The sequence below is a fragment of the Oncorhynchus keta genome, chromosome 22, assembly GCF_023373465.1.
Source record: "Oncorhynchus keta strain PuntledgeMale-10-30-2019 chromosome 22, Oket_V2, whole genome shotgun sequence".
NCBI lineage: Eukaryota > Metazoa > Chordata > Actinopteri > Salmoniformes > Salmonidae > Oncorhynchus > Oncorhynchus keta.
Window position 1 is genome coordinate 9767979 of NC_068442.1, and position 18254 is coordinate 9786232.

General features: G+C 41.2%; 1 protein-coding gene across 4 annotated transcripts in view; it reads left to right on the forward strand.

The window, feature by feature from the left end:
- Positions 1-252: 252 nt before the first annotated feature.
- Positions 253-18254, forward strand: part of LOC118401016 (liprin-beta-2-like) — a 121404-nt gene continuing 103402 nt past the window's right edge. Inside the window, exon 1 of one of the 4 annotated variants that reach the window (XM_052474763.1) lies at positions 253-408. The gene's annotated coding sequence lies outside the window, so the exon portion shown is untranslated. The remainder of the gene's footprint in view (positions 409-18254) is intronic. The other 3 variants (XM_052474764.1, XM_052474765.1, XM_035798132.2) reach the window with 3 other exon arrangements.

Genomic DNA, 18254 nt, shown 5'->3' on the forward strand with positions numbered 1-18254 from the left:
TCAATGAGTATTCCATATACAGTGTATTGCACTGCAGTGAATGGAGTGGGTGGAGTTAGGAATCACCAGTATTATATATTAAGCCCGTGTGTGGTCAAGTGGATTTCCTTATTATTACATGATAATCGACTCGGAGTAAACGGTAGACTAGAGCACGTGGACTGTGTAGTTTGATGGGATGGCACGCCCCTAGAATACCATGACAGATGATTGGTGGAGCGTCTTTACGATGAACGCACTAATGACACCCGGAGCGCACAGTCGGGCAAGGTGCGGAGCATCCCATCGGAAAAGACACCACTGTCCGTGTCAAGGACATTTTTAATCCAAAGTGGTCAAAATAGTATTTTCAAAGGGTGCAGGGGAATAATTCGCGTTGGAGAGCAAGTCTCCGAAGTCCAGCATATAGTAAGTAATGCCAGAGACGCACTTGTTTTCATATCGTTTACATTTTCTATCCCATTCGCAGGTAGTCATAAACAGAAGTAGATCGATTCAAAGTCTACATATTGCTTAATGTACTTCGACTTTGCCAATAAACCATATTTTGCCAGTCATATACATATTTTTTTCAGTATATGTTCAATATACCGATTTACATACGGAACATACCTGTAGATGTCCACCTGTGGATGAGCACTGGGTCACACAGACTACAGAATAAAACCTGTCTGAACATGACACGTACCATAGCTTTCACCGCTGTTTCTCAGCATTCCATAGGCTACTGTAGCATCGTATAGCACTTTGCATGTACTGTAGCGTTATTCAAATAAATACGTCATTTTCCCCCCCTCACTTTGTTTAAAATGGTAATCTCCTGTTGCTACATATATTTTTGGACTTATACATTTATGATATGTACCCAATGATTATTTAAGAATATAACTTATAAATGCCCCATGAGCTTAGTTCAACTGCCGTACCCCATCAGAACCCAAAATATAAGATTGTTTTACTCCAATGTTTGTAAACAAAGTAAACGTAACAAGCACTATATAGCCTCAAAACATGCTTGAAATTATAATGTTGATATCATGGATGGTCAGTCCTTGCGTCCATAGCTCTGTCTATGCATTTGAGCGTGGTTACATGTCTTCAGCGTTTTACCAAAAACAGAAGCAGGGAGCACACTTTGTTATTGTTTCAACCGGTGATTTCCACTTTAAGTTGCAGTTGCTTTTTGATGTTTAAAGGTGTAAGAATTATGAGAAGCAAATACATTTGATCCACACAAAAGCAATTCCCCATGTACATTTGTTTGAGCTTCTGTTGAAGAAATGCAATTTTGTTGTTTTCCTTATGCTATAGAAGCCTATGTTGCGTTAAATGATATTGCAGCCCCACTCACCAGAGTTTAATTGCAGACTATCCATTATGGAATACATGACAAGCAGCTAAATATCTCTTGCTGTGATTGATATGGTCATTTCTGAATATCATGTCTGCAGTACACCCAGCTGTGTGTGCTTGTCATCAAACAACAAAGATGATTCATAGACCAGAAAATGCTTGAGTGTCTTGAATATGGACAAAGAGTTGGAGGGGACTTGCACTCAGGATACAATGTATTCTGTTGCCATGCTCATCTGAAGTGGCACAGGTGGCATAAATTTGACTAGAATTCACCTAAACACCAGTGGTTCTTTGGCCTCCTAAATAATTCACAATGCTGTTGGTATCACAGAGATTGCCTGTTACATTCTGTTGAAGATACCCTTGATTGATCAAGAACTAATTTGATGCATGGTGAAACCATGGTCTGTCTCGGATTTTGTATTATCAATTTGGAATGAAATTTCAAATGAAGAAAAACTCATTCTTCCAACATACGAACAGTATGCAAAAGAGAGTTTGCACGTGCAGTATAAGCTCATGTCCTGCACTAAGTCATCGAATGAGGAAGATGATACCTAAGGGCAATTCCAAAGTAAACGGAGTGACACTGAGACACACAAAACATGTATGTCAAACAAAAACCAATGATTGCAAAGTTAAACGAATGATACAACTCTATGCACAAGACTCCTTTTAATAATTTCCACTGAAAACTTCTTCTTTAAAAAAAAAAAACACGTTTGCTTGAAGAACAGTGCAGATGCAAAGTTTAGTAACAAAATGATGTTTTGTGCTGTTTGTGCCATCATTCTCTTACCAAACTTTGCATCTGCACCGTTCTTCAAATAAATGTGTTTTTTATTCAGTTACTGTGGAATTACCCATAACCATAGTAGCAGATCAGGGCATTATATTCTGATGATCAAAGAGTGTGGTTAATACCAATGGGAGTATTCCTCCTCCAACCTTAGGTTTGGATCATTATTACGTCAACTCACACAGCTATGGCTCTGTCAGTCATCTACAGGAGGTAATCTTTAGTCAGATATTGGATGTCGGAGAGAGGAGAGAGCTTACTACTCCCAGGAGGACTTAACAAATCCGAGGGAATAACGTTTCTTTACTTCTTTCGTGTTGATTTAGCACCACATAATCAAGTTATTCTATATTATTTTCATAGTTCTAGCAGAGAAAAGTGGTTATTGCTGCTCTGTTTATGTCTCCTTTAAAGGTTCAACGGAGCCTTTTTCTAACAAGTCAAATATCAAATTATTTCTGGGTAACAATTAAGTACCTCACTGTGATTGTTTTCAATTAAAGAAACAAAAATAGGTTCTTAGCAAAGGGACATTTCTCAGGCATGAATTTGGGACTGTCTGGGAGTGGTCTGAGTGGGGAGGGGAAAACTAAACGTTAGCCGTTATTGGCAGAGTGGTTTGGAAGTATTTTTTTTATTATTGAATATTTAAAACATACAATATACTTGCAGTGAAGCCACTCAACAACTACATCACATTAGTCATATAACAGAATCCCATCCGGAGCGACACACAGAAGGAACCAGGGTCAACGCCCTGCTCAAGGGCACGTCGACAGATCTCCCGCAAGGTTAAAAAAAAAAACGGGGACCCAAACCAGCGATCCATCATCCACCGGCCCAAGCTCCCAACCGCCAGGCCACTAACCCTCCAAAGTCTTGAATCTTGCGTTGTTTTATATATCAACTCATACACCCTGTACCAATTATTTTGCCATCTGTATGGCACAGCTGTCAACATCCTAGTCCTCAAATGAAACTGATATACTTTATTTACTGGTATACCTATTTATGCTTTTTGTATTCCTTGATATTGGGCAGACAGACCAGTTCCTTACTTCCTCCCGCTTCCACCTGCCTCCTCCATGTTTGGGGTAATGGTTTAATCAATTGGTTGCAATCTTGGATTGAGCAGACCTTCCCGTACAATTCAGATAACTTTATGAAAGACATCTCTACCATTCCAATTTACAATATCATTTAAAAACAAAATACCATTTTCAAACGTCTTTCCCTTAAATACAGGTATTTTATCAACCAGCACATTTGAGTTCAGCCATAATATTTGTTGTAATATTTGTTCTATCTTTTTAGGGGGGTGAAATTGAAATTGTAGCTAGCTCCGCAATGCTTGTTTGAAAAAGGGAGATACTTTGAATTAATCGCAAATGAGACATGGCAATCTGCACAAAGGCAAAAAGGTCATTTTTAAACAATGGATGAGCTTTTCTTAGTCATCTACTTGAGAACCATCTAGGGTTCAAGTAATAATAATAATCTCAACCCACCCAATTCATATTCATTATACAGATAGGCATGATTTATCTTGTCTGTTTTAGCTTCCCAGATTAAGTGAAATATGTTTTGCTTATATGATTTTAAAAACAAATCATCAGGAGTAGGCAGTAAGTGAGTGTGTAAACTGAGATATGACTAAGGAGTTAATCAGGGCAATTTTGTTCCATAAATAGACAGGTATTTACCTTTCCAAGGTTGCAGGATCTTGGCTATTTTGTAAGTCACTTTGTTATTGGTCTATTAACTAATTTACCACGTGGTGATGTCACCATGGAAGGCCACAACTCAATCCCACTAAAACAGGCTAAAATTTCACTGTATTATTTCAACCTAATAGTATGGAAATACATTGACTGCACTGGGCCTTTAAGGAATGTTCTACCAGAGTTCACTCAGTGAATAATACTATTGGACAGACCCCTGGGTTGGCTATGGATGGTGCTGGACACCTCTGTTTTGAGGTGGTGAAGATACCTAGGATAAAGAAAATCCGCTGTGTTATTACATATAAAAAAAAACTAACTTATCTCATTTAAAACTCATATATGTGGAAAAAGTCAAGACAACACGTTGGTGATCTCACAGCTCCAGGGTGTCAATTCCCCTCGGTAATGAGTGTGTTGGGCGGCAGGCTGCGGGGTTGTGCGCCGAGGATCATGTGCTCAGACAAAATGGATAAAGCACATTATTTGTCCTCAGCTCTGCTTTGTCCCGCTCCCCAGCCCATAGGAAACAGTATGCGATTGTATGCCTTTGAGATGACATTCCATCCCAGGACTCAGGCCGAATCCAACAGATATTGCGATTGTTTAGCAACTTCCCCCACAGGATGACTGGATTTTTTAAATGTTTTTTTTTTTTTTTTTTTTTTAAATAAGCAGGATTTTTTGTTTGCATGATATTTGGACTGCTATGCCTGTATATGTTCTGTATAGGATACAAATGAACATCCATGCTTTGTTGAAATGACTCATTTTGTAAATAAAATATATTTTTTTACCTAAGTTATTGATCCTGGGTTCCATCAGTGACATTCTTCAACCTGTGTGCTACCCCTTTAACTGTAATGAGAATTCAGGAAACATTGGTGAGCCACCTCCACCAGGCTATTAACTCTTTCCCTGCTTGACAAAAGGTTTATAGCTCCATGGGTCATTTCCATGTAAGAGGATGCTTAGCAACCCACCCACATCGCTCTGGCAAAACTGACGTTTCTTCTCCATGATGAGTCTACGATTTCCAGAATGCCAACATTGATTGGTTAGATTTGTTAGAGATGATCCAATCGCTGATTAGGAGGCAGATTAAGACGGAATGTATATACCGATCGATAGAGCAGATAGTTTCTATTGGTGTTGCATAGGGTAATAGGGTCATTTCCATCTAAAAGGACCCATCAGCACCAAGATGTGAAGCTCATAGGGGCATGTCAAATCTGGTTTCAAATGAAAGTTAAAGAGTCTCTATTTTGGAGAAATTAAAGCATATATACATTTTGAACCTTTTTCTATACTGAATATAAGGAATAAGCAAATGATTTGATTCCTGGTCAAAGATATGGAGAAGGGGTCTTAGAAAACATCTACCAGAAAAAGTCTTAAAAGGAATAAAAAAATACATCAAAACACAATTTTGTTCGACTAAAGACCCCTGCCAACTAATATCAATACTTATTATTATTATTATTATTATTATTATTTGCCTTGTGTAAGTTTAAGAAACATTCCACATTTTGTTAAATTACAGCCTTATTCTAAAAAGTACTAAATTAGATTTTTTTTTCTCATCAATCTACACAAGTACCCCATAATGAAAAGCAAAAACAGGTTTTTAGATTTGTTTTGCAAATGTATTAAAAAAAAACATATATTACATTTACATAAGTATTCAGACCCTTTACTCAGTACTTTGTTGAAGCACCTTTGGCAGCTATTACGGCCTTGAGTCTTCTTGGGTATGACGCTACAATCTTTGCACACCTATATTAGGGGAGTTTTTCCCATTCTTCTCTGCAGATGCTCTCAAGCTCTGTCAGGTTGGATGGGGAGCGTCACTGCACAGCTATTTTCAGGTCTCTCCAGAGATGTTTGATCGGGTTCAAGTCCGGGCTCTGTTTGGGCCACTCAAGGACATTCAAGGACTTGTCCCGAAACCACTCCTGTGTTGTCTTGGTTGTGTGCTTAGGGTTGTTGTGCTGTTGGAAGAGGAACCTTCGCCACATTCTGAGGTCCTGAGTGCTTTGGAGCAGGTTTTCATCAAGGGATCTCTCTGTACTGTGCTCCGTTCATCTTTGCCTCGATCCTGACTAGTCTCCCAGTCCCTGCCACTGAAAAACATCCCCACAGCATGATGCTGCCACCACCATGCTTCAACGTAGGGATGGTGCCAGGTTTTCTCCAGACGTGACACTTGCCATTCAGACCAAAGAGTTCAATCTTGGTTAAATCAGACTAGAGAATCTTGTTTCTCATGGTCCGATAGGCCTTTAGGCGCCTTTTGGCAAACTCCAAGCAGGCTGTCATGTGCCTTTTACTGAGGAGTGGCTTCCGTATGGCCACTTTACCACAAAGGCCTGATTAGTGGAGTGCTGCAGAGATGGTTGTCTTTCCTGGAAGGTTCTCCCATCTCCACAGAGGAACTCTGGAGCACTATCAGAGTAACCTCCCAGACCATGACCCTATGGACAATTCCTTTGACCTCATGGCTTGGTTTTTGCTCATGCACTGTCAACATGTACTGTCAACAGTGGGACCTTATACTGTAAACAGGTGTGTGCCTTTCGAAATCATGTCCAATCAATTGCATTTACCACAGGTGGACTCCAATGAAGTTGTAAAAACATCTCAAGGTTGATCAATGGAAACAGGATGCACTTGAGCTCAATTTCAAGTCTCATAGCAAAGGTTCTGAATGCTTATGTAAATAAAGAATTTCTATTTTTATGTTTTATACATTTGCTAACATCGCTAAAATCCTGTTTTCGCTTTGTTATTATGGGCTATTGTGTGTAGATTGATGAGGGAAAAAATGTAATACAATCCATTTTAGAGTACGGCTCCAATGTAACAAAATTTGGAAAAAGTTAAGGGGTCTGAATGCTTTCCGAATGCACTGTATCTTTAAGATATTTTCACATTTCTCTCCCTCATGAGGAGGGAGAATAATGAAAGTTCACAGAAGTAACATGTAAAAAATATATATTTTGTTTCTGAGTTATTAAGTGATTAAAACTCAAAATTCTGTTACGTAATTGGTAACAGAATTTCAGAAAAATTTGTAACGGAATTACTGCAATTGACTTCTACGGGAAATCATAGTAGTCACAAACCACATTTGGGTCACCTGCTATTGTCCTCCCTTCCACTGGCATTTAGTTACGTTCAACCCATAACTGTTTAATTTCTATTTCTGTTCTGTGGTGGTCAAAGTAAGTGTGAAAAAAGTCTGGACAACCCCTCCCTCCCTCCCTCCTCTCTCTCCAGTTAATGTCACCTCTCCCGGCTCTTACTGACACCTCCCAATGAGCACCTTCTCTTTCCATTTACTGTAACCAGCATCCTAACCCATTGAGCATCGACCGGCACAGGATGTTCAGGGATGTTGAAAAGTAGTTGAAATTTGGTCAGTCCGTCCTGTCCTTGATTTCACTGTCCACAGATGTCCTTTTTGGTCCGCTCCGGACCAGCCTTGATTTGTCCCAACAGAGATTCCCATTACATCTTTCAAAAGTGTAGAGAGCACAGTACAGTACAGTAGAGCACAGTAGAGTACAGTACAGTAACGTAAAAAAAAATTGAGCAGAGTATAGTTCAGTGCAGTACATTCCTGTACTTTAATGTACAGTAGAGTAGAGTTCAGTACAGTACACAGTAGAGCACACTAGGGTTGAGTACACTACAATGTACTGTATTATACTGTACTGAACTGTACTCTACTGTACTGTATTGTACTGAACTATGCTTTACTGTATTGTGCTGCACTATACTGTACTGTACTGAACTCTACTGTACTGTTCTGAACTCTACTGTCCTGTTCTGTACTGTGCTGTACTGTTCTGAACTCTACTGTCCTGTGCTGTACTGTGCTGTACTCTACTGTCCTGTACTGTACTGTGCTGTACTGTGACGTCCAAACTTGTGAAACATAGATGTCTGATTGTTTCAGATTTGGTCTGGTCCGGACCAACCATATTATTCTACAGTACACACTTGTGTGTGTCGAATAATACCCACATATGCAGAGGATATTGCATATTTCCACCTTAGTTTACTATTTAGGATACATCACCATGTAGAGAATTACTTTCATATCCACAACCATGCATTTCTGTGTAGTACAGATCAGGGACCCATGATGATATTGCGTTACAACAATTCCGTTACTGAGTGGTAATCCGCGTCACTTACTGTAGTTCAATCACCCATTTTTTTTCTTCTCAAGATGTCATGTCATAGCTGACACCCCACTCTTTTCTGCAGACATCGTTGAATCTTATTTAAGAGTTTTTAGAAAACGTGGTCACATAAAAAAAAATGAAGGGAGACTTTACCGAAATTCTGTTATCAACCTTTGCTTCTGCACAGTTCTTCCAGTAAATGTGTTTTTGTAAATTGTTCAAATTAGTCATTGTGCATAGAGTTGTATGGTTTGTTGAACTTTGATTTCAGTGTTGTTTCTTTTGGCATACATTTTTAAGTAGAAAATCTGAGTCTGTTACCGAAGAATTGCTCCATGGTAAACAGGCAGCCCAGAGTCAGCCGGAAGCCAAATGGAGAGGTTGAAGTGAGCATTGTTTTAATCGGACAGAGTTATATGACCATCGCCTGTCAAGGTCAATCAAGCCAAAGCCTTCAGCAGAGCAGGGAAGAGTTGAGTGGGGAGTTATTGGGGGAGGGAAAGGCTGTGGGACAGTTTTTGATGTTTTTTTTCATGCAGGTTGGTTGTTTTCCAGTTATAATTTGAGTTCCTGAGCTAATCAGGTATCCCAGTGTTCTCCAGGAATATTTTCCCTAAAGCAATCACTGCCCCACTCCCAGCCCAGATCTTAGTAAAGCATGGGGTCCTGCCTGACGGATGAGCTCTAACAAAATGTGGATTTGAAAACACTGCACTAAGTTCTGTGTTTGACTTGGCCCATTTATCTATGTCAAGAATTTAGAGTCTCTCACACTATCTGATTCTTTCTCAGAGATTAAAGGATGCCACTAAACTGTAGCTACATTATTTTTACAGCCTGAACCATTGTGACACTACCATGTTGTAGTGTAAACCTACAGAGCCTACAGAACCTGATTATAGGATTGGTTGATTTCTAAAGAACAAAGTATGATGGATTTGGAGAGCCAACTGAGAAAAGAGAGAGGAAGGTCATGTTTTGGCCTGTGATGTGAGTCTGGCTAGACTTTCCAGAGTTGAGTTGAGTTGCCTCCTAGCCTTTTGTCTGATGTTTTTGGCACACTAGATTGCACCTCCTTGTGGGTGACATTTCTCCTCTCCTTCAACCTGCACTTCCCGCATCACAGCTGCCAGGTGAGCAGAACGATGAGTGGTCCAGTGAGCTGGCAAAAATTCAACCCGGTCCAGGTCACCTGTCCTCACCCAACTCCAGAGCCCCAGTCAGGAAGGCTCAGTGAGGATGAGTAATAACAGCCTGCAGCTACTGATATGGCTTCATACTTGTCTTTCATGATATACTTTTGGTGTAGACTTTTGTTTTGTGTTTGATTTCCCCATCCATACAGTATGAATTTGAAAGCATCTCACTCCAACAATGGCCCCACGTTGGATGTGCTGATTTCATGTTGCTCGCTGGTTAAGACCCACTTTGCATAGTGTGTAATGTTATCCTGTCTTTTGAACTGGGTTTGTCCTGGTTGAGCTGACTCGAGGGTTAAGATCTTGAATCCATGTAACTTTACTCTGTTCAACAGGAGTCATGTACTGTTTTTTTTGTGGGGGGGGGGGGTTTATCCATTGTTTTACCAGGTAAGTTGACTGAGAACACATTCTCATTTGCAGCAACAACCTGGGGAATAGTTACAGGGGAGAGGGATGAATGAGCCAATTGTAAACTGGTGATTATTAGGTGACCTTGATGGTTTGAGGGCCAGATTGGGAATTTAGCCAGGACACCGGGGTAAACACCTCTACTCTTATGCTAAGTGCCATGGGATCTTTAATGACCTCAGAGAGTCAGGACACCCGTTTAACGTCCCACCCGAAAGCACCCTACACAGGGTAGTGTCCCCAATCACTGCCCTGGGGTATTGGGATATTTTTTTTAGACCAGAGGAAAGAGTGCCTCCTACTGGCCCTCCAACACCACTTCCAGCAGCATATGGTCTCCCATCCAGGAACTGACCAGGACCAACCCTGCTGAGCTTCAGAAGCAAGCCAGCAGTGGTTTGCAGGGTGGTATGCTGCTGGCAAACTGTATATAGGAGTCTTGTCTATCAGCCATTTTGAATGAGCTGCTGTTGTTGTTGTTCCCATAAGGTGCGATGTGTTGGGCCCTCTGCCAGCACTGCAACAATGACACCTTGTCTATTATGCAAGAGATCACACAGCTGCTCAGTGCCACAGACACGAGTCGATTCCCACTACTGATTTGTTGACTACCTCTCAAGCGCCCAGCTGAAATGGAAGGCTGTTTAAACTAAAGGCCTGCAGGCAGCTAGACCCCTCCGACAAGTCATCTTGTCAACTACACATGAACACATGTAAGTGGCAGAATGAGGCCCTGATAGGATGTTGGAGCTGTCAGCGGGCCTCTGGCTTTGGTGCTTATACACTGCTAAAAAAAAATGAAGGGAACACTAAAATAACACATCCTAGATCTGAATGAATGAAATATTTTAATTAAATACTTTTTTCTTTACATAGTTGAATGTGCTGACAACAAAATCACACACAAATTATCAATGGAAATCGAATGTATCAACCCATGGAGGTCTGGATTTGGAGTGACACTCAAATTTAAAGTGGAAAACCACACTACAGGCTGATCCAACTTTGATGTTATGTCCTTAAAACAAGTCAAAATGAGGCTCAGTAGTGTGTGTGCCTGTATGACCTCCCTACAACGCCTGGGAATGCTCCTGATGAGGTGGCGGATGGTCTCCTGAGGGATCTCCTCCCCGACCTGGACTAAAGCATCCGCCAACTCCTGGACAGTCTGTGGTGCAACGTGGTGTTGGTGGATGGAGCGAGACATGATGTCCAAGATGTGCTCAATTGGATTCAGGTATGGGGAACGGGCGGGCCAGTCCATAGCATCAATGCCTTCCTCTTGCAGGAACTGCTGACACAACTCCAGCCACATGAGGTCTAGCATTGTTTTGCATTAGGAGGAACCCAGGGCCAACCGCACCAGCATATGTTGTCACAAGGGGTCTGAGGATCTCATCTCGGTACCTAATGGCAGTCAGGCTACCTCTGGTGAGCACAGAAATGCCACCCCACACCATGACTGACCCACCGCCAAACCGGTCATGCTGGAGGATGTTGCAGGCACCAGAATGTTCTCCACGGCGTCTCCAGACTGTCACGTCTGTCACATGTGCTCAGTGTGAACCTGCTTTCATCTGTAAAGAGCACAGGGCGCCAGTGGCGAATTTGCCAATCTTGGTCTTCTCTGGCAAATGCCAAACGTCCTGGACGGTGTTGGGCTGTAAGCACAACCCCCACCTGTGGACGTCGGGCCCTCATACCACCCTGCTGGAGGTCATTTTGCAGGGCTCTGGCAGTGCTCCTCCTGCTCCTCCTTGCACAAAGGTGGAGGTAGCGGTCCTGCTGCTGGGTTGTTGCCCTCCTACGTCATCCTCCACGTCTCCTGATGTACTGGCCTGTCTCCTGGTAGCGCCTCCATGCTCTGGACACTACGCTGACAGACACAGCAAACCTCCTTGGCACAGCTCGCATTGATGTTCCATCCTGGATGAGCTGCACTACCTGAGCCACTTGTGTGGGTTGTAGACTCCGTCTCATGCTAGAACTAGAGTGAAAGCACCGCCAGCATTCAAAAGTGACCAAAACATCAGCCAGGAAGCATAGGAACTGAGAAGTGGTCTGTAGTCACCACCTGCAGAACCACTCCTTTATTGGGGGTGTCTTGCTAATTGTCTATAATTTCCACCTGTTGTCTATTCCATTTGCACAACAGCATGTGAAATTTATTGTCAATTGGTGTTGCTTCCTAAGTGGACAGTTTTCATGACTTTATTTTATAGTGTTGGAGGTAGCTTTATCTGCCACTGAAAGGAGCAATGCAGTTGTGAGGTGGCTGAGATCTCATGTTTGCTTGACATGCTCTGTCATGATTGTGCTTGATTGCTGATATGAGTATGACAGGGCCACGTAACATCCACTGCCAGGACGATTACACTCGGGCCGCCTGATGTTGACATTTCAGCGAGCTAACGAAGCTTCGTCAGCGAGGGGAGAGGTGGAGGGGCTAAATATAAGGCTGACTAAGTCAAGAAAACCCAAGGTTACAGCAGGGTTTCCCACATTTTGAAAACATATCAGTTAACCCGAGAGCTTAGTTATTATGTTGGTTAGTTATTAGTTAATGAATGTTTCAATCCTCACCTATAGGGAGAGCTTCTGTAGGCTGCTGTTAGAGATTTGATCATTGAATTGTCATGCCGCGTGATTTGTAATACATTTGCTGAGGATGCATGCTTCTGTTGACAGGCAAAGCAAGAGTACCACATAGCAGTCTTTTCTGCCTTCTTAGGAGTTGTGATGTGTGAATTGGAGGCATTGCCAAATGTGTGAGGATTTTTCTTTTTCCATGTAATTGACTGTAAACTAATATTCTAGATGAGATATTTACACATTTTAAAGGGTGAAGATGACCTACTTTTCTGTGAGCATGATTTAACATGTGAAGAAATGTTGGTAAAAGTCAGACAAGGGAAAATCCTCAAACAAAACAGGTGTAACGGGCTCGGACTCAAAAGAAATGTCAAATAAAGCTTACTTCATTATTCCAATTTATCTAAATTATTTTCACTGCATCAGGGATAGCGTAGACAAACGTTTCGGCTTTAGAGCCTTCTTCATTGTGTAGGTACAATTTGATTTGAATTCAAAACAGCAATTGTAAAGAACAACGGATATGCAAAATCTGATAGGGACAGTGCTTTTGTATAACAGTCTAAATGTGGCTTAAAGGAAGGAGATGAAATCGAATTATTCGTTTAAACCGTGTGGAGATACAGAATTACATGTATATATCCACGTGGCTTTTCTGTGGAGTAATTTATTGTCGTAATCACCTCGTCTACATGGTGGAGGATCTTTTTCAATCCCGATGCGACACAATTCATTAATTTAATTATTTTGTTCTATAAAGTGTCTCGCAACTGGCGAGGTGATATCTTGACGTCCAATAGTGGATGTATGTTCTCCAAGACGTACTTTTAATGCTTGTGATGTTTTTCCAATATAAATCTTTTTTTCAAGAACACTGCAACATATAATGAATCCATAAAATGTGTCAGTGCGGTCATCTTCTGTTCATCTCTTCTGCCTTTGTGGTCTAAATTCTTTCTGCTTCTTCCTGTTTCCCGCTCAGCCCGCTTATATTTGTGTTTGTGACAGCCAGGCCTCCAGGGTTCTCTCTTTCTCTCTCCAAACAGGACAGAGTCAATGAGGGAAAACAGTAAAAATCAATTCTCAACCGACTTCACAAAAGTGCAGGTTGCTCAGACATTTCTGCTCACATTTCCCACCAGACTAATTGTTCAAACAGAAGAACCACTTCTTTGGCCCAGCCATTACTGTCATAACATCTGACCGTTCCTCCTACAGATAAAGGTGCCATGTCTTTATTCCTGTGGTAACTAGTGATAAAGACAAGGGGCTGGCGTGAACCCAGCGCAATTGTCAAGTGCACGCTTGATTGCAACATCGACCTGTTAAAGCCAACGCTCTTCCGTTTTCAAACCCTAACGCCAGGATTGGCAATTTACTTGATTTATAAGAGCTCACTTGTGCTGAGGTGACAACGGAAGTGTAAAAAAAAGTGTAACAAATTCAATTTCATTTGATTGATTTAAAACCAAGCATAGCAATACCTCCTCTCAATGAAGGTAGTTTTTTTGGTTTTGTCCTGTCCACTGCATTCGCCAAGTAGTCAAATCTATCATAAAGGATTTGGTTCATGAGACCGCTTTGAAATAAATCCTAAATCCTAATCCTAAATTGGGAGCATCCCCTTTTTATCTATGTAGGTGGGCTATTGTACATTATTTTAACCAGCTCCAGTTAGTATTTTGGGTGTGCATAAAAACCCTACCATGTAGGCTGTATGCCCATCATGGAACGAGAGATAAGATGGTCTGGTGACACTCGTATTTACAATCATTTAAGTTATTTTCCTGTAGCAATTTCTTGTTTTCCAGTTTCGTTTGATTAAAAACAAGCCCTTATACAGTGCCTTCAGAAAGTATTCATACCCCTTGACTTATTCCACATTTTGTTGTGTTACAGACTGAATTCAAAAAGGATTCAATATATCATTGTTTCTCACGCATCTCCACAAAATACCCCATAATGAAAAAGTGAAAATGTTTTTAGACATTTTTGCACATTTATTGAAGATTAAATACAGAAATATCTCATTTACATAAGTAGTTCCACCCTTGAGTCAATACATTGTAGAAACACCTTTTTTTGCCCATTATTCTATTCAAAATTCTTCAAGCTCTGTGAAGTTGATTGTTGATCATTGCAAGACAGCCACTACACTGACCAAAAATATAAAGGCAACATGTCAAGTGTTGGTCCCATGTTTATTGAGCTGAAATTAAAGATCCCAGAAATATTCCATAAGCGCAAAAAGTTTGTTTCTCTCAAATTTTGTGCAGAAATGTGTTTATATCCCTGTTAGTGAGCATCTATCCTTTGCCAAGATAATCCATCTGACGGGTGTGGCATATCAAGAAGCTGATTAAACAGCATGATTATTACACAGGTGCACCTTGTGCTGGGGATAATAAAAGGCCACTCTAAAATGTGCAGTTTTGTCACACAACACAATGCCACAGATGTCTCACGTTTTGAGGGAACGTGCAATTGGCATGCTGACTCTTGCCAGAGAATTGAATGTTAACTCCTCTACCATAAGCTGCCTACAACGTCGTTTTAGAGAATTTGGTAATACGTCCAACTTGCCTCACAACCACAGACAACGTGTATGGGGTTTTGTGGGAGAGCGATTTTCTATTGTCAACATTGTGAACAGTGCCACATGGTGGCGGTGGGATTATGGTATGGGCAGGCATAAACTAAAGACAACGAACACAATCACATTTTATTGATGGCAAATTGAATGCACAGAGATACCGTGATGAGATCCTGAGGTCCACTGTTGTGCAATTAATCTGCCTCCATCCTCATGTTTCAGCAAGATAATGCACAGCCTGTTGTTGCAAGGATCTGTACACAATTCCTGGAAGCTGAACATTTTCCAGTTCTTCCATGGCCTGCATACTCACCAGACATGTCACCCATTGAGCACGTTTGGGATGCAGTGGATCAACGTGTACGACAGCATGTTCCAGTTCCTGCCAATATCCGTCAATTTCGCACAGCCATTGAAGAGAAGTGGGACAACATTCCACAATCAACAGCCTGATCAAAAAATAACTTTTTTGCCCCACTGTATCTGTGACCAACATATGCATATCTGTATTTCCAGTCATGTGAAATCCATAGATTAGGGCCCAATGAATTTATTTCAAATGACTGTAAATTAACTGTAACTCTCTCTCTGTGTGACCAACATATGCATATCTGTATTTACAGTCATGTGAAATCCATAGATTAGGGCCCAATGAATTTATTTCAATTGACTGTAATGAACTGTAACTCTCTCTCTGTAAAATTTAGAAATTGTTTAATGTTACGTTTATATTTTTGTTCAGTATACAGTGGGGCAAAAAAGTATTTAGTCAGCCACCAACTGTGTAAGTTCTCCCACTTAAAAAGAAGAGAGAGGTCTGTTATTTTCATCATAGGTACACTTCAACTATGACAGACAAAATGAGAAAACAAATCCAGAAAATCACATTGTAGGATTTTTAATGAATTTATTTGCAAATTATGGTGGAAAATAAGTATTTGGTCAATAACAAAAGTTTATCTCAATACTTTGTTAAATACCCTTTGTTGGCAATGACAGAGGTCAAACGTTTTCTGTAAGTCTTCACAGGTTTTCACACACTGTTGCTGGTATTTTGGCCCATTCCTCCACGCAGATCTCCTCTAGAGCAGTGATGTTTTGGGGCTGTTGCTGGGCAACACGGACTTTCAACTCCCTCCAAAGATTTTCTATGGGGTTGAGATCTGGAGACTGGCTAGGCCACTCCAGGACCTTGAAATGCCTCTTACGAAGCCTCTTACGTTGCCCGGGCGGTGTGTTTGGGATTATTGTCATGCTGAAAGACCCAGCCACGTTTCATCTTCAATGCCCTTGCTGATGGAAGGAGGTTTTCACTCAAAATCTCACGATACATGGCCCCATTCATTCTTTCCTTTACACGGATCAGTCGTCCTGGTCGCTTTGCAGAAAAACAGCCCCAAAGCATGATGTTTCCACCCCCATGCTTCACAGTAGGTATGGTGTTCTTTGGATGCAACTCAGCATTCTTTGTCCTCCAAACACGATGAGTTGAGTTTTTACCAAAAAGTTATATTTTGGTTTGATCTGACCATATGACATTCTCCCAATCTTCTTCTGGATCATCCAAATGCTCTCTAGCAAACTTCAGACGGGCATGGACATGTACTGGCTTAAGCAGGGGGACACGTCTGGCACTGCAGGATTTGAGTCCCTGGCAGCATAGTGTGTTACTGATGTTAGGCTTTGTTACTTTGGTCCCAGCTCTCTGCAGGTCATTCACTAGGTCCCCCCGTGTGGTTCTGGGATTTTTGCTCACCATTCTTGTGATCATTTTGACCCCAGATCGAGGGAGATTATCAGTGGTCTTGTATGTCTTCCATTTCCTAATAATTGCTCCCACAGTTGATTTCTTCAAACCAAGCTGTTGCAGATTCAGTCTTCCCAGCCTGGTGCAGGTCTACAATTTTGTTTCTGGTGTCCTTTGACAGCTCTTTGGTCTTGGCCACAGTGGAATTTGGAGTGTGACTGTTTGAGGTTGTGGACAGGTGTCTTTTTTACTGATAACAAGTTCAAACAGGTGCCATTAATACAGGTAACGAGTGGAGGACAGAGGAGCCTCTTAAAGACAGCCAGAAATCTCTCTTGTTTTTAGGTGACCAAATACTTATTTTCCACCATAATTTGCAAATAAATTCATAAAAAATCCTACAATGTGATATTTTGGATTTTTTCCTTCATTTTGTCTGTCATAGATGAAGTGTACCTATGATGAAAATTACAAGCCTCTCTCATTTTATTAAGTGGGAGAAGTTGCACAATTGGTGGCTGACTAAATACTTTTTTGCCACACTGTATAACTTGGCCACCCGGGAACATTCAATGTTGTCTTGGTAAAAAACTCCAGTGTAGATTTGGCCTTGTGTTTTAGGTTGTTGTCCTGCTGAAAGGTGAATTCGACTGAACCAGGTTTTCCTCTGGGATTTTGCCTGTGCTTATAGCTGTATTCCATTTCTTTTTATCCCAAAAAAACTCCCTAGTACTTGCAGATAAAAAATATAAGGTTCATGTACATTTTCTTTTGGGGGGAGGGGGGGGGGGCAGTATCACTTTAGTGCCTTGTGATCAGGACTCTAAACACACTCACAAGGCTACAGTATTTCTTGGCCAGTGTGAGGGACCGCCTCAGGACAACAATTTAATTACAACAGCAAACCGTACCAGGCAGGAGACAGAGAGAGGGCCACGAGGATCTGACCAGCATTAAACCCAGGTTTCTGGGAGCTCAAATATGCTGCTTTTTATAGTGATTTGATAGGACTGGAGGGAAAATAAACAGAAAATAATCTGGCAATGTTTTGTTTGTTTGTATTAGGCAGAGTCATGGAAAATGCAAATAACTATTTAGAGGTTCAGCCCTTCTCCCTTGTAGGAATGTTGATTTTTGCCCCTTAGAGGAAAGTTTTCAACCTTTTTAACCATGTCCCGTACAGTGCTTATCAGAGTTCTCCAAATGGATGATGTGCAGAAACCAGATACAGATTTGGATGTCTGTAATGTACTTAGGACACTGTTCGGCATGTGATGTTTTCTGATGTCACTACTCATTTTACTGATAGCAGCAGAAGCACTCAGCTGCTTGGTGACTCTCCAAACTGTGGGTGGCTCAGAAATGCACTTATGCAAGTCACTGACCGAGCAAAATAAACACAGGAGAAACAGCGGTTTGGGGCTGTACGGACTGTGCACAGGTGCAATGGATTTGCATATTTGTTCGTCCAGGCCAACGACCTCTTAAGATATATTTTAGGAAGTTATAGTGTTACAGTTCACACATTTTTTAAAACAGCGGCAAGAGATGATACAATCTTTATATCGTATTCTTGATAAGTGGTTTTCGTTTAGCCCAGATTTAATCATTTTCAACAGCATACAACCGATATGATTGTATTA